We start from the raw sequence: 22,337 nt of genomic DNA on the forward strand, positions 1-22,337 counted from the left end.
ACTAGAGGGGGGTGTACTATGATGGTCGTGGCATGAGTCACCAACACACTAGGGGGTGTACTATGATGGTCGTGGGATGAGTCACCAACACACTAGGGGGTGTACTATGATGGTCGTGACATGAGTCACCAACACACTAGGGGGTGTACTATGATGGTCGTGGCATGAGTCACCAACACACTAGGGGGTGTACTATGATGGTCGTGGCATGAGTCACCAACACACTAGGGGGTGTACTATGATGGTCGTGGCATGAGTCACCAACACACTAGGGAGGGGGGGGGGGTGTACTATGATGGTCATGGCATGAGTCACCAACACACTAGGGGGGGGTGTACTATGACGGTCGAGGCATGAGTCACCAACACACTAGGGGGGGGTGTACTATGATGGTCGAGGCATGAGTCACCAACACACTAGGGGAGGTGTACTATGATGGTTGTGGCATGAGTCACCAACACACTAGGGGGTGTACTATGATGGTCGTGGTATGAGTCACCAACACACTAGGGGGGGTGTACTATGTTGCTCCTTACATGAGCCACCAACACACTAGGGGGTGTACTATGATGGTCGAGGCATGAGTCACCAATACACTAGAGGGGGGGGGTGTACTATGATGGTCGTGGCATGAGTCACCAACACACTAGGGGGGGGGTGTACTATGATGGACGTGGCATGAGTCACCAACACACTAGGGGGTGTACTATGATGGTCGTGGGATGAGTCACCAACACACTAGGGGGTGTACTATGATGGTCGTGACATGAGTCACCAACACACTAGGGGGTGTACTATGATGGTCGTGGCATGAGTCACCAACACACTAGGGGGTGTACTATGATGGTCGTGGCATGAGTCACCAACACACTAGGGGGTGTACAATGATGGTCGTGGCATGAGTCACCAACACACTAGGGGGTGTACTATGATGGTCGTGGCATGAGTCACCAACACACTAGGGAGGGGGGGGGGTGTACTATGATGGTCGTGGCATGAGTCACCAACACACTAGGGGGGGGTGTACTATGACGGTCGAGGCATGAGTCACCAACACACTAGGGGGGGGGGGTGTACTATGATGGTAGAGGCATGAGTCACCAACACACTAGGGGGGGTGTACTATGATGGTCGTGGCATGAGTCACCAACACACTAGGGGGTGTACTATGATGGTCGTGGTATGAGTCACCAACACACTAGGGGGGGTGTACTATGATGGTCGAGGCATGAGTCACCAACACACTAGGGGGGGGGTGTACTATGATGGTCGTGGCATGAGTCACCAACACACTAGGGGTGTACTATGATGGTCGAGGCATGAGTCACCAACACACTAGGGGGGGGGGTGTACTATGATGGTCGAGGCATGAGTCACCAACACACTAGGGGGGGGGTGTGTACTATGATGGTCGTGGCATGAGTCACCAACACACTAGGGGGGGTGTACTATGATGGTCGTGGCATGAGTCACCAACACACTAGGGGGGGGGTGTACAATGATGGTCGTGGCATGAGTCACCAACACACTAGGGGGGTGTACTATGATGGTCGAGGCATGAGTCACCAACACACTAGGGGGGGGGGGGTACTATGATGGTCGAGGCATGAGTCACCAACACACTAGGGGGGGGTGTACTATGATGGTCGTGGCATGAGTCACCAACACACTAGGGGGTGTACTATGATGGTCGAGGCATGAGTCACCAACACACTAGGGGGGGTGTACTATGATGGTCGTGGCATGAGTCACCAACACACTAGGGGGGGGTGTACTATGATGGTCGAGGCATGAGTCACCAACACACTAGGGGGGGGTGTACTATGATGGTCGTGGCATGAGTCACCAACACACTAGGGGGGGTGTACTATGATGGTCGTGGCATGAGTCACCAACACACTAGGGGGGGGGGGTGTACTATGATGGTCGTGGCATGAGTCACCAACACACTAGGGGGGGGGTATACTATGATGGTCGTGGCATGAGTCACCAACACACTAGGGGGGTGTACTATGATGGTCGAGGCATGAGTCACCAACACACTAGGGGGGGGGGTGTACTATGATGGTCGAGGCATAGGTCACCAACACACTAGGGGGGAGGGGTGTACTATGATGGTCGAGGCATGAGTCACCAACACACTAGGAGGGTGTACTATGATGGTCGTGGCATGAGTCACCAACACACTAGGAGGTGTACTATGATGGTCGTGGCATGAGTCACCAACACACTAGGGGGGGTGTACTATGATGGTCGAGGCATGAGTCACCAACACACTAGGGGGGGGGGGTGTACTATGATGGTCGTGGCATGAGTCACCAACACACTAGGGGGGGTGTACTATGATGGTCGTGGCATGAGTCACCAACACACTAGGGGGAGTGTACTATGATGGTCGAGGCATGAGTCACCAACACACTAGGGGGGGTGTACTATGATGGTCGAGGCATGAGTCACCAACACACTAGGGGGGGTGTACTATGATGGTCGAGGCATGAGTCACCAACACACTAGGGGGGTGTACTATGATGGTCGTGGCATGAGTCACCAACACACTAGGGGGGGGTGAACTATGATGATCGAGGCATGAGTCACCAACACACTAGGGGGGGGTGTACTATGATGGTCGAGGCATGAGTCACCAACACACTAGGGGGGGGGTGTACTATGATGGTCGAGGCATGAGTCACCAACACACTAGGGGGGGGTGTACTATGATGGTCGAGGCATGAGTCACCAACACACTAGGGGGGGTGTACTATGATGGTCGTGGCATGAGTCACCAACACACTAGGGGGGGTGTACTATGATGGTCGAGGCATGAGTCACCAACACACTAGGGGGTGTATTATGATGGTCGAGGTATGAGTCACCAACACACTAGGGAGGGGGTGTACTATGATGGTCGTGGCATGAGTCACCAACACACTAGGGGGGTGTACTATGATGGTCGAGGCATGAGTCACCAACACACTAGGGGGGGGTGTACTATGATGGTCGTGGCATGAGTCACCAACACACTAGGGGGGGGTGTACTATGATGGTCGTGGCATGAGTCACCAACACACTAGGGGGTGTACTGTGATGGTCGTGGCATGAGTCACCAACACACTTGGGGGGGTGTACTATGATGGTCGTGGCATGAGTCACCAACACACTAGGGGGGATGTACTATGATGGGTGAGGCCTGAGTCACCAACACACTAGGGGGGGTGTACTATGATGGTCAAGGCATGAGTCACCAACACACTAGGGGAGGGGTGTACTATGATGGTCGAGGCATGAGTCACCAACACACTAGGGGTGGGGTGTACTATGATGGTCGAGGCATGAGTCACCAACACACTAGGGGGGGGGTGTACTATGATGGTCGAGGCATGAGTCACCAACACACTAGGGGGGGGGTGTACTATGATGGTCATGGCATGAGTCACCAACACACTGGGGGGGGGGGGTGTACTATGATGGTCGTGGCATGAGTCACCAACACACTAGGGGGGGTGTACTATGATGGGTGAGGCCTGAGTCACCAACACACTAGGGGGGGGTGTACTATGATGGTCGAGGCATGAGTCACCAACACACTAAGGGGGGTGTACTATGATGGTCGAGGCATGAGTCACCAACACACTAGGGGGGGGTGTACTATGATGGTCGTGGCATGAGTCACCAACACACTAGGGGGGGGTGTACTATGATGGTCGAGGCATGAGTCACCAACACACTAGGGGGTGGGGTGTACTATGATGGTCGAGACATGAGTCACCAACACACTAGGGGGTGGGGTGTACTATGATGGTCGTGGCATGAGTCACCAACACACTAGGGGGTGGGGTGTACTATGATTGGTCGATGCATGAGTCACCAACACACTAGGGGGTGTACTATGATGGTCGAGGCATGAGTCACCAACACACTAGGGGGTGGGGTGTACTATGATGGTCGAGGCATGAGTCACCAACACACTAGGGGATATTTAATAGTGTCGACGGTTATGTTGAGATGATTTCGGGCTTTAGTGTCCCCGCGGCCCGGTCCTCGATCAGGCCTCCACCCCCAGGAAGCTGCCCAAGAAAGCTAACTATCTCCCAGGTACCTATTTACTGCAAGGCAACACGGGGTATCTGGGTGAAAGAAAGTCTGCCCATCGTTTTTCGCCGGCGCCCAGGATCAAACCCGGGACCAAAGGATCACGCGCCTAGTGTTGTGTCCGCTCAGCCACCGGCTCCCTAAATACGGTGATAACAAGAGGTGCAGGATGATGTTGATAGCTTGCAAATTTAAAAAACAAATATTTTATCTGTAGACATGTGTTGTTCACTAAATTTGTTACTTAACTATAGATTACAAACCACCTCATCAACAGCCAGTGACGACTGAGCGTGACAATATGTGGAATTCGCGGTGCCAGGCGAGGCAAATGATGTATCTAGTGACAGCTGGCACTGTCATGGCGTGCCAGAACGAGCCTCAAGGTCGAATCAGTTAACAGTTGAGACTGTTTAGTGAGGAGAGACGGGCAGCTGCCTCGCCTCCGACGACCAACCTCGTTAGCAGTAAGCCATTAGCAATTGTACATGTAGCAGCGTCTGTCGTAACACCCACGTTGACACCCACGTTGTCACGTGACATGCACTCGTGCTACTGAAACAAGTTTGAACCTGGTTAAAATGTGGAGAGAATATCTACAGTGTGAATGTTTGGAATGACTATACGGTGGTAATGTTGGTGCACTGGTGGTAATGAGAGATAAGGTATCGTATTGATGTGAAGGTTGAGATTATTGTGGGAGAAGGGTGTTGTTGATACTCTGGTCCCTCCCGCCCCCACACGGACCCCACACCACACTCTGGACCCACACGGACCCCACACCTTACCCTGGTCCCACACGGATCCCACACCACACTCTGGTCCCACACGGACCACACACCTTACCCTGGTCCCACACGGAACCCACACCACACTCTGGTCCCACATGGACCCCACACCTTAACCTGGTCCCACACGGACCCCACACCACAGCCTGCACCCACACGGACCCCACACCACATTCAGGTCCCACACGGAACCCACACCACACCCTGCCCCCACACGGATCCTACACCACACCCTGCCCCCACACGGACCCTACACCACATTCTGCCCCCCACACGGACCCCACAACCCACCCTGCCCCACACGGACCCCACACCACACCCAGGTCCCACACGGACCCCACACCACACCCTTCCCCCACACGAACCCAACACCTCTCCCTGGTCCCTCGCAGACCCCACACCTCACCCTGGTCCCACATGGACCCCACACCACACCCTGGTCCCACATGGACCCCACACCACACCCTGGTCCCACTCGGACCACACACCTTACCCTGGTCCCACACGGACCCCAAACCTTACCCTGGTCCAACACGGAACCCACACCACACCCTGGTCCCACATGGACCCCACACCACACCCTGGTCCCACACGGACCCCACACCACACCCTGGTCCCACATGGACCCCACACCAGATCCTGGTCCCACACAGACCCCAAACCTTACCCTGGTCCCACACGGACCCCAAACTTACCCTGGTCCCACACGGACCCCAAACCTTACCCTGGTCCAACACGGAACCCACACCACACCCTGGTCCCACACGGACCCCACACCACACCCTGCCCTCACTCGGACCCCACACCACACCATGCCCCCACACGGACCCCACACCACACCCTGCCCCCACACGGACCCTACACCACATTCTGCCCCCACACGGACCCCACACAACACCCTGCCCCCACACGGACCCCACACCACACCCTGCCCGAACATGGACCGCAAACCACACCATGGTCCCGCACGGACCCAACACCACACCCTGGTCCCACTCGGACCTCCACACCACACACTGGTCCCACACGGACCCCAAACCACACCCTGGTCCCACACGGACCCAACACCACACCCTGGTCCCACACGGACCCCACACCACACCCTGTTCCCACATGTACCCCACAAACACCCTGGTCCCACTCGGACCTCCACACCTCCCCCTGGTCCCACACGAACCCCACACCACACCCGGGTTCCACACGGACCCCACACCACACCCTGGTCCCAAACGGAGGCCACACCACATCTTGCCCCCACATGGACCTCACACCACACCTTGCCCCCACACGGACCCAACACTACACCCTGCCCCCACACCACACCCTGGTCCCAGACGGACCCCACCTCACACCCTGCCATCACACACACACCCCACACCACACCCTGCCCCCACACGGACCCCACACCACACCCTGCCCCCACACGGACCCCACACCACACCCTGGTCCCAGACGGACCCCACCCCAAACCCTGCCCCCACATGGACCCCACACAACACCCTGCCCCCACACGGACCCCACACCACACCCAGGTCCCACACGGACCCCACACCACACCCTGACCGCACACGGACCCCACACCACACCCTGGTCCCACACGGATCCCACACCACAACCTGGTCCCACACGGACCCCTTACCACACCCTGGCCCCACTCGGACCCCACACCACACCTTGGTCCCAAAGGACCCCACAGAACACCCTGGTCCCACACAGACCCCACACCAGACTCTGGTCCCACACGGACCCCACACTACATCTTTCCCCCACACGGACCCCACACCACACCATGGTCACACACGGACATCATACCACACCCTGCCCCCTCACGGACCCCACACCACACCCTGGTCCAACACGGACCTCACACATACCCTGGTCCCACAGGGACCCCACACCACACCCTGGTCCCACACGGACACCACACCACACCACACCCTGCCCCCACACGGACCCAACACCACACCCTGGTCCCACACGGAACCCACACCTCACCCTTCCCCCACACGGACCCCACACCACATCCTGCCACGACACGGACCTCACACCAAACCTTGGTCCCAAAAAGACCCCACACAATACCCTGGTCCCACACGGACCCCATACCACACACTGGCCCCACACGGACCTCACACCACACCCTGGTCCCCCACGGGCCCTTCACCAAACCCTGGTCCCACTCGGACCCCACTTATTACCCTGGTACCAAACTGACCCAACACCACACCCTGGTCCCACATGGACCCCACACCACACCCTGGTCCCACACGGACCCCACACCTCACCCTGGTCCCACGGACCAAACACCACACCCTGCCCCCACACGGACCCCACACCACACCCTGGTCCCACACGGACCTCACACCTCACCCTGGTCCCACATGGACGCCACACCACACCCTGGTCCAACACAGACCCCACACCACACCCTGGTCCCACACGGATCCCACACCACACCCTGGTCCCACACGGACCCCACACCACACCCTGGTCCCACACGGACCCCACACCACACCCTGGTCCCACACGGACCCCACACCACACCCTGCCCCCACACGGACCCCACACCACACCCAGGTCCCACACGGACCCCACACCACACCCTGCCCGCACACGGACCCCACACCACACCCTGGTCCCACACGGACCCCACACCACACCCTGGTCCCACACGGTCCCCACACCACACCCTGGCTGCACACGGACCCCAAACCACACCCTTTCCCCACACGAACCCCACACCACACCCAGGTCCCACACGGACCCCACACCACACCCTGCCCGCACACGGACCCCACACCACACCCTGGTCCCACACGGACCCAACACCACACCCTGGTTCCACACGGACCCCACACCACAGCCTGCACCCACACGGACCCCACACCACATTCAGGTCCCACACGGAACCCACACCACACCCTGCCCCCACACGGATCCTACACCACACCCTGCCCCCACACGGACCCTACACCACATTCTGCCCCCCACACGGACCCCACAACCCACCCTGCCCCACACGGACCCCACACCACACCCAGGTCCCACACGGACCCCACACCACACCCTTCCCCCACACGGACCCAACACCACACCCTGGTCCCATACGACCCCACACCACACTCTGGTCCCACACGAACCCAACACCTCTCCCTGGTCCCTCGCAGACCCTACACCTCACCCTGGTCCCACATGGACCCCACACCACACCCTGGTCCCACATGGACCCCACACCACACCCTGGTCCCACTCGGACCACACACCTTACCCTGGTCCCACACGGACCCCAAACCTTACCCTGGTCCAACACGGAACCCACACCACACCCTGGTCCCACATGGACCCCACACCACACCCTGGTCCCACACGGACCCCACACCACACCCTGGTCCCACATGGACCCCACACCACATCCTGGTCCCACACAGACCCCAAACCTTACCCTGGTCCCACACGGACCCCAAACCTTACCCTGGTCCAACACGGAACCCACACCACACCCTGGTCCCACACGGACTCCACACCACACCCTGGTCCAACACGGACCCCAAACCTTTCCCTGGTCCCACACGGACCCCACACCACACCCTGCCCTCACTCGGACCCCACACCACACCATGCCCCCACACGGACCCCACACCACACCCTGCCCCCACACGGACCCTACACCACATTCTGCCCCCACACGGACCCCACACAACACCCTGCCCCCACACGGACCCCACACCACACCCTGCCCGAACATGGACCCCAAACCACACCATGGTCCCGCACGGACCCAACACCACACCCTGGTCCCACTCGGACCTCCACACCACACACTGGTCCCACACGGACCCCAAACCACACCCTGGTCCCACACGGACCCAACACCACACCCTGGTCCCACACGGACCCCACACCACACCCTGTTCCCACATGTACCCCACAAACACCCTGGTCCCACTCGGACCTCCACACCTCCCCCTGGTCCCACACGGACCCCACACCACACCCGGGTTCCACACGGACCCCACACCACACCCTGGTCCCAAACGGAGGCCACACCACATCTTGCCCCCACATAGACCTCACACCACACCTTGCCCCCACACGGACCCAACACTACACCCTGCCCCCACACCACACCCTGGTCCCAGACGGACCCCACCTCACACCCTGCCATCACACACACACCCCACACCACACCCTGCCCCCACACGGACCCCACACCACACCCTGCCCCCACACGGACCCCACACCACACCCTGGTCCCAGACGGACCCCACCCCACACCCTGCCCCCACATGGACCCCACACAACACCCTGCCCCCACACGGACCCCACACCACACCCAGGTCCCACACGGACCCCACACCACACCCTGACCGCACACGGACCCCACACCACACCCTGGTCCCACACGGATCCCACACCACAACCTGGTCCCACACGGACCCCTTACCACACCCAGGCCCCACTCAGACCCCACACCACACCTTGGTCCCAAAGGACCCCACAGAACACCCTGGTCCCACACAGACCCCACACCAGACTCTGGTCCCACACGGACCCCACACTACATCTTTCCCCCACACGGACCCCACACCACACCATGGTCACACACGGACCCCATACCACACCCTGCCCCCTCACGGACCCCACACCACACCCTGGTCCAACACGGACCTCACACATACCCTGGTCCCACAGGGGCCCCACACCACACCCTGGTCCCACACGGACACCACACCACACCCTGCCCCCACACGGACCCAACACCACACCCTGGTCCCACACGGAACCCACACCTCACCCTTCCCCCACACGGACCCCACACCACATCCTGCCACGACACGGACCTCACACCAAACCTTGGTCCCAAAAAGACCCCACACAATACCCTGGTCCCACACGGACCCCATACCACACCCTGGCCCCACACGGACGTCACACCACACCCTGGTCCCCCACGGGCCCTTCACCAAACCCTGGTCCCACTCGGACCCCACTTCTTACCCTGGTACCAAACTGACCCAACACCACACCCTGGTCCCACATGGACCCCACACCACACCCTGGTCCCACACGGACCCCACACCTCACCCTGGTCCCACGGACCAAACACCACACCCTGCCCCCACACGGACCCCACACCACACCCTGGTCCCACACGGACCTCACACCTCACCCTGGTCCCACATGGACGCCACACCACACCCTGGTCCAACACGGACCCCACACCACACCCTGGTCCCACACGGATCCCACACCACACCCTGGTCCCACACGGACCCCACACCACACCCTGGTCCCACACGGACCCCACACCACACCCTGGTCCCACACGGACCCCACACCACACCCTGCCCCACACGGACCCCACACCACACCCAGGTCCCACACGGACCCCACACCACACCCTGCCCGCACACGGACCCCACACCACACCCTGGTCCCACACGGACCCCACACCACACCCTGGTCCCACACGGTCCCCACACCACACCCTGGCTGCACACGGACCCCAAACCACACCCTTTCCCCACACGAACCCCACACCACACCCAGGTCCCACACGGACCCCACACCACACCCTGCCCGCACACGGACCCCACACCACACCCTGGTCCCACACGGACCCCACACCACACCCTGGTTCCACACGGACCCCACACCACACCCTGCCCGGACACGGACCCCAAACCACACCCTGCCCCTACACGGACTCCACCCCACACCCTGGTCCCATACGAACCCCACACCATACCCTGCCCTCACACGGACCACACACCACACCATTCCCCCACTCGGACCCCACACCACACCCTGTCCCCACACGGACCCCCACACAACACCCTGCTTCCACAGGGACCCCACACCATACCCTGGTCCCACACGGACCCCACACCACACACTGGTCCCACACGGACCCCACACCACACCCTGCCCCCCCACACCACACCCTGGTCCTACAAGGACCCCACACCACACCCTGGTCCCACACGGACCCCACTCCACACCCAGGTCCCAAACGGACCACATTCCACACCCTGGTTCCTCACGGACCCACATACCATACCATAACCTGGTCACCCACGGACCCCATACCAAACCCTGGTCCAACACGGAACCCACACCACACCCTTCCCCCACACGGACCCCACACCACACCCTGCCCCACACGTACCCCACACCACACCTTGGTCCCAAAAGACCCCACCCAACACCCTGGCCCACACAGACCCCACACCAGACCCTGGTCCCATTCGGACCCCTTACAACACCCTGGTCCCACTCGGTTCCCACACCACACCCTGGTCCCACACGGAACCCACACCACACCCTGGTCCCACACGGACCCCACACCACACTCTGGCCCCACACGGACCCCACACCCCACCCTGGTCCTACACGGACCCCACACCACACCTTGGTCCCAGAGGACCCCACACAACACCCTGGTCCCACACAGACCCCACACCAGACCCTGGTCCCACACGGACCCCACACCACATCCTGACCCCACACGGACTCCACACCACACCCTGGTCCCACACGGAACCCACACCACACTCTTCCCCCAAACGGACCCCACAGAACACCCAGGTCACACACGGATCCCACACAACACCCAGGTCCAACACGCACCCAACACCACACTCTGGTCCCACACGAACCCCATACCACACCCTGGTCCCACACGGACCCCACACCACACCCTGGTCCCACACGGACCCCACGCCACACGCTGCCCCCACACGGACCCCACACCACACCCTCGTCCCCCACGGGCCCTTCACCAAACCCTGGTCCCACTCGGACCCCACTTCTTACCCTGGTACCAAACTGACCCCACACCAGACCCTGGTCTCATACGGACCCCATACCACACCCTGCCCCCTCACGGACCCCACACCAAACCCTGCCCCCACACGTATCCCACACCATACCCTGGTCCCACAGGGACCCCACACAACACCCAGGTCCCACACGTATCCCACAACACACTCTGGTCCCACACGGACCCCACACCGCACCATGGTCCCACACGGACCCCACACAACACCCTGCCCCCACACGGACCCCACACCACACCCTGGTCACACACGGATCCCTCACCACTCCCTGCCCCCACACGGAGCCCACACCGTACCCTGGTCACACACGGACCCAACACCACACCCTGATCCCACACGGACCCCACACTACACCCAGGTCCAACACGGACCCCACACCACTCCCTGCCCCCACACGAACCCAACACCACACTCTGGTCCCACACGGACCTCACACCACACCTTGGTCCCCAAAAAACTGACACAACACCCTGGTCCCACATGGACCCCACAACACACCCTGCCCCCACACGGACCCCACACCACACCCTGGTCCCACACGGACCTCACACTTCACCCTGGTCCTACGCGGACCCAACACCACACCCTGGTCCCACACGGACCCCACACCACACTCTGGTCCCACACGGACCCCACACCACACCCTGCCCCCACATGGACCCCACACCACATTCTGGTCCCACAAAGACCCCACACCAAACCCTGGTCCCACACGGACCTCACACCACACCTTGCTCCCAAAGGACCCCATACAACACCCTGGTCCCACACAGACCCCACACCATACCCTGGTCCCAAAGGGACCCCACATCACACTCTGGTCCCACACGGAACCCACACCTCACCCTTCCCCCACACGGACCCCACACCACATCATGGTCAGACACGGACCCCACACCACATTAAGGTCACACACGGACCCCACACCACACCCTGCCCCCACACGGACCCCACACCACACCCAGATCCCACACGGACCCCATACCACACCCTGGCCCCACACGGACCCCACACCTTACCCTGGTACCAAACTGACCCCACACCACATCCTGGTCCTACATGGACCCCACACCACACCCTCGTCCCACAGGAACTCCACACCACACCCTGGTCTCACACGGACACCACACCACACCCTGGTCCCACATGGACCCAAGGCCACACCCTGGTCCCACACGGACCCCACACCTTACCCGGGTCCCAAGGACCAAATACCACACCCTGGTCCCACACTGACCCCACACCCCACCCTGGCCCCACTCGGACCCCACATCACACCTTGGTCCCAAAGGACCCCACAGAACACCCTGGTCCCACACAGACCCCACACCAGACTTTGGTCCCACACGGACCCCACACTACATCTTGCCCCCACACGGACCCCACACCACACCATGGTCACACACGGACCCCACACCACACCCTGCCCCCACACGGACCCCCACACCACACCCTGGTCACACACGGACCCAACACCACAACCTGGTCCCACACGGACCCCACACCACACCCAGGTCCCACACGGACACCACACCACACCCTTCCCCCAAACGGACCCCACACCCCACCCTGGTCACACAGGGACCCCACACCACACCCTGGTCCCACACGGACACCACACCCCACCTTGGTCACACACGGACCCCACACCACACACTTCACCCACACGGACCCCACACCACACCCTGCCCCCAAACGCACCCAACACCACACTCTGGCTCCACACGGACCCCACACCCCTCCCTGGTCCCACACGGACCTCACACCACACCCTGGTCCCAAAAAACCCCACACAACACCCTGGTCCCTCACAGACCCAACACATACCCTGGTCCCACAGGGACCCCACACCACACCCTAGTCCCACACGGACACCACACCACACCCTGCCCCCACACGGACCCAACACCACACCCTGGTCCCACACGGAACCCACACCTCACCCTTCCCCCACACGGACCCCACACCACATCCTGCCACGACACGGACCTCACACCAAACCTTGGTCCCAAACAGACCCCACACAACACCCTGGACCCACACGGACCTCACACCACACCCTGGTCCCCCACGGGCCCTTCACCAAACCCTGGTCCCACTCGGACCCCACTTCTTACCCTGGTACCAAACTGACCCAACACCACACCCTGGTCCCACATGGACCCCACACCACACCCTTGTCCCACACGGACCCCACACCTCACCCTGGTCCCACGGACCAAACACCACACCCTGCCCCCACACGGACCCCACACCACACCCTGGTCCCACACGGACCTCACACCTCACCCTGGTCCCACATGGACGCCACACCACACCCTGGTCCAACACGGACCCCACACCACACCCTGGTCCCACACGGATCCCACACCACACCCTGGTTCCACACGGATCCCACACCACACCCTGGTCCTACACGGACCCCACGCTACACCCTGGTCCCACACGGACCCCACACCACACCCTGGTCCCACACGGACCCCACACCACACCCTGGTCCCACACGGACCCCACACCACACCCTGTTCCCACACGGACCCTACACCACACCCTGCCCCCACACGGACACTACACCACATTCTGCCCCCACACGGACCCCACACAACACCCTGCCCCCACACAAACCCCACACCACACCCTGGTCCCAGACGGACCCAGCACCACAACCTGGTCCCAAACAGAGGCCACACCACATCTTGCTCGCACACGGACCTCACACCACACCCTGACCCCACACGGACCCCACACCACACCCTGCCCACACACGGACCCCACACCACAACCTGCCCCCACACGGACACTACACCACATTCTGCCCCCACACGGACCCCACACAACACCCTGCCCCCACACGGACCCCACACCACACCCAGGTCCCACACGGATCCCACACTACACCCTGCCCGCACACGGACCCTACACCACACCGTGGTCCCACACGGACCCCACACCACACCCTGGTCCCACACGGACCCCACACCACACCCTGGCCGCACACGGACCCCAAACCACACCCTTTCCCCACACGGACCCCACACCACACCCAGGTCCCACACGGACCCCACACCACACCCTGCCCGCACACGGACCCCACACCACACCCTGGTCCCACACGGACCCCACACAACACCCTGGTTCCACACGGACCCCACACCACACCCTGCCCGGACACGGACCCCAAACCACACCCTGCCCCTACACGGACTCCACCCCACACCCTGGTCCCATACGGACCCCACACCATACCCTGCCCTCACACGGACCACACACCACACCATTCCCCCACTCGGACCCCACACCACACTCTGGTCCCACACGGACCCCACACCCCACCCTGGTCCTACACGGACCCCACACCACACCTTGGTCCCAGAGGACCCCACACAACACCCTGGTCCCACACAGACCCCACACCAGACCCTGGTCCCACACGGACCCCACACCACATCCTGACCCCACACGGACTCCACACCACACCCTGGTCCCACACGGAACCCACACCACACTCTTCCCCCAAACGGACCCCACACAACACCCTGGTCACACACGGATCCCACACAACACCCAGGTCCAACACGGACACCACACCACACCCTGCCCCCACACGCACCCAACACCACACTCTGGTCCCACACGAACCCCACACCACACCCTGGTCCCACACGGACCCCACACCACACCCTGGTCCCACACGGACCCCACGCCACACGCTGCCCCCACACGGACCCCACACCACACCCTGGTCCCCCACGGGCCCTTCACCAAACCCTGGTCCCACTCGGACCCCACTTCTTACCCTGGTACCAAACTGACCCCACACCGCACCCTGGTCACACACGGACCCAACACCACACCCTGATCCGACACGGACCTCACACCACACCCAGGTCCAACACGGACCCCACACCACTCCCTGCCCCCACACGCACCCAACACCACACTCTGGTCCCACACGGACCTCACACCACACCTTGGTCCCAAAAAAACCGACATAACACCCTGGTCCCACACAGACCCCACACCAGACCCTGGTCTCATACGGACCCCATACCACACCCTGCCCCCTCACGGACCCCACACCAAACCCTGCCCCCACACGTATCCCACACCATACCCTGGTCCCACAGGGACCCCACACAACACCCATGTCCCACACGTATCCCACAACACACTCTGGTCCCACACGGACCCCACACCGCACCATGGTCCCACACGGACCCCACACAACACCCTGCCCCCACACGGACCCCACACCACACCCTGGTCACACACGGATCCCTCACCACTCCCTGCCCCCACACGGAGCCCACACCGTACCCTGGTCACACACGGACCCAACACCACACCCTGATCCCACACGGACCCCACACTACACCCAGGTCCAACACGGACCCCACACCACTCCCTGCCCCCACACGAACCCAACACCACACTCTGGTCCCACACGGACCTCACACCACACCTTGGTCCCAAAAAAACCGACACAACACCCTGGTCCCACACAGACCCCACACCAGACCCTGGTCTCATACGGACCCTATACCACACCCTGCCCCAACACGGACCCCACACCAAACCCTGCCCCCACACGTATCCCACACCGTACCCTGGTCCCAAAGGGACCCCACACAACACCCAGGTCCCACACGTATCCCACACCATACTCTGGTCCCACACGGACCCCACACCGCACCATGGTCCCACACGGACACCACACCACACCCTGGTCCCACATGGACCCCACAACACACCCTGCCCCCACACGGACCCCACACCACACCCTGGTCCCACACGGACCTCACACTTCACCCTGGTCCCACGCGGACCCAACACCACACCCTGGTCCCACACGGACCCCACACCACACTCTGGTCCCACACGGACCCCACACCACACCCTGGTCCCAAACGGACCCCACACCATACCCTGGTCCCACACGGACCCCACACCACACCCTGCCCCCACATGGACCCCACACCACATTCTGGTCCCACACGGACCTCACACCACACCTTGCTCCCAAAGGACCCCACACAACACCCTGGTCCCACACAGACTCCACACCATACCCTGGTCCCAAAGGGACCCCACACCACACTCTGGTCCCACACGGAACCCACACCTCATCCTTCCCCCACACGGACCCCACACCACATCATGGTCACACACGGACACCACAACACATCATGGTCACACACGGACCCCACACCACACCCTGCCCCCACACGGACCCCACACCACACCCAGATCCCACACGGACCCCATACCACACCCTGGCCCCACACGGACCCCACACCTTACCCTGGTACCAAACTGACCCCACACCACATCCTGGTCCTACATGGACCCCACACCACACCCTGGTCCCACATGGACCCAAGACCACACCCTGGTCCCACACGGACCCAACACCTTACCCGGGTCCCAAGGACCAAATACCACACCCTGGTCCCACACTGACCCCACACCCCACCCTGGTCCTAAACGGACCCCACACCACACACTGTTCCCACACGGACCCCACACCTCACCCTGGTCCCAAGGACCAAATACCACACCCAGGTCCCATACGGACCCCTTACCACACCCTGGCCCCACTCGGACCCCACACCACACCTTGGTCCCAAAGGACCCCACAGAACACCCTGGTCCCACACAGACCCCACACCAGACTCTGGTCCCACACGGACCCCACACTACATCTTGCCCCCACACGGACCCCACACCACACCATGGTCACACACGGACCCCACACCACACCCGGCCCCCACACGGACCCCACACCACACCCTGGTCACACACGGACCCAACACCACAACCTGGTCCCACACGGACCCCACACCACACCCAGGTCCCACACGGACACCACACCACACCCTTCCCCCAAACGGACCCCACACCCCACCCTGGTCACACAGGGACCCCACACCACACCCTGGTCCCACACGGACACCACACCCCACCCTGGTCACACACGGACCCCACACCACACACTTCACCCACACGGACCCCACATCACACCCTGCCCCCTAACGCACCCAACACCACACTCTGGTCCCACACGGACCCCACACCCCTCCCTGGTCCCACACGGACCTCACACCACACCCTGGTCCCAAAAAACCCCACACAACACCCTGGTCCCTCACAGACCCAACACATACCCTGGTCCCACAGGGACCCCACACCACACCCTAGTCCCACACGGACACCACACCACACCCTGCCCCCACACGGACCCAACACCACACTCTGGTCCCACACGGAACCCACACCTCACCCTTCCCCCACACGGACCCCACACCACATCCTGCCACGACACGGACCTCACACCAAACCTTGGTCCCAAACAGACCCCACACAACACCCTGGTCCCACACGGACCCCATACCACACCCGGGCCCCACACGGACCTCACACCACACCCTGGTCCCCCACGGGCCCTTCACCAAACCCTGGTCCCACTCGGACCCCACTTCTTACCCTGGTACCAAACTGACCCAACACCACACCCTGGTCCCACATGGACCCCACACCACACCCTTGTCCCACACGGACCCCACACCTCACCCTGGTCCCACGGACCAAACACCACACCCTGCCCCCACACGGACCCCACACCACACCCTGGTCCCACACGGACCTCACACCTCACCCTGGTCCCACATGGACGCCACACCACACCCTGGTCCAACACGGACCCCACACCACACCCTGGTCCCACACGGATCCCACACCACACCCTGGTCCCACACGGATCCCACACCACACCCTGGTCCTACACGGACCCCACGCTACACCCTGGTCCCACGCGGACCCCACACCACACCCTGGTCCCACACGGACCCCACACCACACCCTGGTCCCACACGGACCCCACACCACACCCTGTTCCCACACGGACCCCACACCACACCCTGCCCCCACACGGACACTACACCACATTCTGCCCCCACACGGACCCCACACAACACCCTGCCCCCACACAAACCCCACACCACACCCTGGTCCCAGACGGACCCAACACCACAACCTGGTCCCAAACAGAGGCCACACCACATCTTGCTCACACACTGACCTCACACCACACCCTGACCCCACACGGACGCCACACCACACCCTGCCCACACACGGACCCCACACCACACCCTGCCCCCACACGGACACTACACCACATTCTGCCCCCACACGGACCCCACACAACACCCTGCCCCCACACGGACCCCACACCACACCCAGGTCCCACACGGACCCCACACTACACCCTGCCCGCACACGGACCCTACACCACACCCTGGTCCCACACGGACCCCACACCACACCCTGGTCCCACACGGACCCCACACGACACCCTGGCCGCACACGGACCCCAAACCACACCCTTTCCCCACACGGACCCCACACCACACCCAGGTCCCACACGGACCCCACACCACATCCTGACCCCACACGGACTCCACACCACACCCTGGTCCCACACGGAACCCACACGGAACCCACACCACACTCTTCCCCCAAACGGACCCCACACAACACCCTGGTCACACACGGATCCCACACAACACCCAGGTCCAACACGGACACCACACCACACCCTCCCCCTACACGCACCCAACACCACACTCTGGTCCCACACGAACCCCACACCACACCCTGGTCCCACACGGACCCCACACCACACCCTGGTCCCACACGGACCCCACGTCACACGCTGCCCCCACACGGACCCCACACCACACCCTGGTCCCACACGGATCCCTCACCACACCCTGCCCCCACACGGACCCCACACCGCACCCTGGTCACACACGGACCCAACACCACACCCTGATCCGACACGGACCCCACACCACACCCAGGTCTAACACGGACCCCACACCACTCCCTGCCCCCACACGGACCCCCACACAACACCCTGCCCCCACAGGGACCCCACACCACACCCTGGTCCCACACAGACCCAACACCACACTCTGGTCCCACACGGACCTCACACCACACCTTGGTCCCAAAAAAACCGACACAACACCCTGGTCCCACACAGACCCCACACCAGACCCTGGTCTCATACGGACCCCATACCACACCCTGCCACCTCACGGACCCCACAACAAATCCTGCCCCCACACGTATCCCACACCATACCCTGGTCCCACAGGGACCCCACACAACACCCAGGTCCCACACGTATCCCACACCACACTCTGGTCCCAAACGGAACCCACACCACACCCTGGTCCTACACGGACACCACACCACACCCTGGTCCCACATGGACCCCACAACACACCCTGCTCCCACACGGACCCCGCACCACACCCTGGTCCCACACGGACCTCACACCTCACCCTGGTCCAAAAAAGACCCCACACCAAACCCTGGTCCCTCACGGACCCAACACCACACCTTGGACCCACACGAACCCCACACTACACCCTGTTCCCACGAGGACCCAACACAACACCCTGGTCCCACATGGACCCCAAACCACACTCGGGTCCCACACGGACCCCAAACCACACAATGGTCCCACACGGACCCCACACCACACCCTGGTCCCACACGGGCCCCATACAACACCCTTCCCCCACACGGACCCTACACTTCACCCTGGTCCCACACTGACCCCACACCACACCCAGTTCCCACACGGGTCCCACACTACACCCTGCCCCCACACGGACCCAACACCACACCCTGCCCCCCCACACGGTCCACACACCACACCCTGGTCCCACACGGACCCCACACCACACCCTGGTCCCAAACGGACTCCACACCATAGCCTGGTCCCACACGGACCCCACACCACACCCTGCCCCACATGGACCCTGTTACCTATCGTTCGTTACGGCTCGTGACCCTGCAGCAGCCAAGCTTTAATTACGTCTAGGGATACGAGAAAACTGCTGTTCTCAAGAGCGGATCACCAGTATAACCCCTTAATAAGTAATGAGCACATAAATAAAAACCTTCCTTTAGGACTGAAGAATAGATACAAAATATTATATAGATATATATTCAAGACAGTATAATATAAAAACACAGATGGTCAAGTAACTTATACAACAAACGAAGGTATTGTCATATCACTTAATATAACAAAATAAAATATGGCACAACATGAATGTACAGACTTATCTCCCACATGTTACTCCTTCGAGTCCTGTTCAGCTACTGAACTCTCGCTCTGTTGCCACCCATATTCTCACCTCCCGTCTGCCTTATCCCAGGATGAGGGATGGAAACTAAGGACTTTTTAGTATTTAAAACTAATTGAACAACCACTCGTTCTCAAAACACATAAGACTGCAAATTACATATAATAGTTACTTACAAAATATATAAGTATAATGCCACCTGTTTAATTTCAGAAAATAAACAATTACCTAAACTAAATAAAAGTGACATCTGGAACTTCCAAACTGAACAGGTCCAGCTTTCCCGTATCTAACAGGTACTAGACGTGTGCAACGCAACCGCGCTCCTGTCTCCACTGGCGCTGCCACACCACACGATAATTTATCAAAACACAATGTGTGTACATATACAGGCAATGATATAATGGAAACAAAAATGCTATTTCAAATTTATATACGTATTCTGCTAGGAGTACGTAACACTTCCACCTCCAAGAAAAAAAATGCAATAGATTGAAGATCAATGGCATTTTTTCAAAGTAAAATGTATGACACTTAAAATTTATGGTATTAATTTCACCAAACATGTATAAGTAATAAGAACACATCTCTGGACCAAAATGAAAACACTCCAAATATAGTCTTACAGGAAACTCAGAAATTTCAGTCTTATGACTATGTTCTACATATGTGTCACTGGAGTATGCAAATTTATCTCTCCAAGGTACTATCTCATTTATTTCACTTTGTTTCAGATCATATTTCACACTCCTATCTACAACAATATCATTAGTAGCATGAATAGAATTGTCAATAAAGGTAGCTGCTTTCACACAGTTATCATGGCAATTTAGCTTTTCATATGTTTCTACCATTTCTCCAAGATCAGTTCCGTATTTCCATCTGATCCCTTTTCCACATGGTGAATTTTTCCAAGACAGACTCCATTTTCCATTTCTCCCTTTTTCTGGAGCTGAACTGCTTAATTGAAGCTGACTGGATGTTGAGTAGATTTGGGACTTCTCCTGGGTATGCTCTGACACAGACATCTGCTCTTCATCACTCTTGATCCTCTGTGGAACACATACTCTCGCCCAATGTATACTAAAATTAGAGAAATTAGCATTAAACCTCACAATTATGTATAAAACTTTCCCATTCATAGAACCTTCCGAAACACAAGACACCGACTTAGCCAACCTTTGACCTTCAAACCAAGAAATGCAACCAAAGATAAGTGCAAGGACTACCTGATCGAACTGACTCAGATGATCCATAAGGAACACAGAAATCAATTGCCTCATAACTCTGTCATAACGATCAGTGAAAGAAAACAGGCATATGCCTAGGCACCATATCTCAATCATAACCCCGAAGTCAAGTTCACACCCCCTGATGGTGAACTTGAACACAACACACACTTTCATCAACCGTCTAGTCTTCCAAAAGACTAAATAAAACATGCCGAAAACTTTACAACC

The 22,337-nt window shown here is 60.0% G+C and overlaps 1 protein-coding gene across 3 annotated transcripts in view; it reads left to right on the forward strand.

Moving 5' to 3' along the window:
* Nucleotides 1–4,483: 4,483 nt before the first annotated feature.
* LOC123750957 (probable cytochrome P450 49a1) overlaps nt 4,484–22,337 on the forward strand; it is a 151,446-nt gene continuing 133,592 nt past the window's right edge. For 2 of the 3 annotated variants that reach the window (XM_069305812.1, XM_069305820.1), the window contains exon 1: nt 4,490–4,556. The gene's annotated coding sequence lies outside the window, so the exon portion shown is untranslated. Of the gene's footprint in view, nt 4,557–22,337 lie in introns of all 3 variants that reach the window. The other variant, XM_069305825.1, reaches the window with a different exon arrangement.

Source organism: Procambarus clarkii, chromosome 6 (assembly GCF_040958095.1).
Source record: "Procambarus clarkii isolate CNS0578487 chromosome 6, FALCON_Pclarkii_2.0, whole genome shotgun sequence".
Lineage (NCBI taxonomy): Eukaryota > Metazoa > Arthropoda > Malacostraca > Decapoda > Cambaridae > Procambarus > Procambarus clarkii.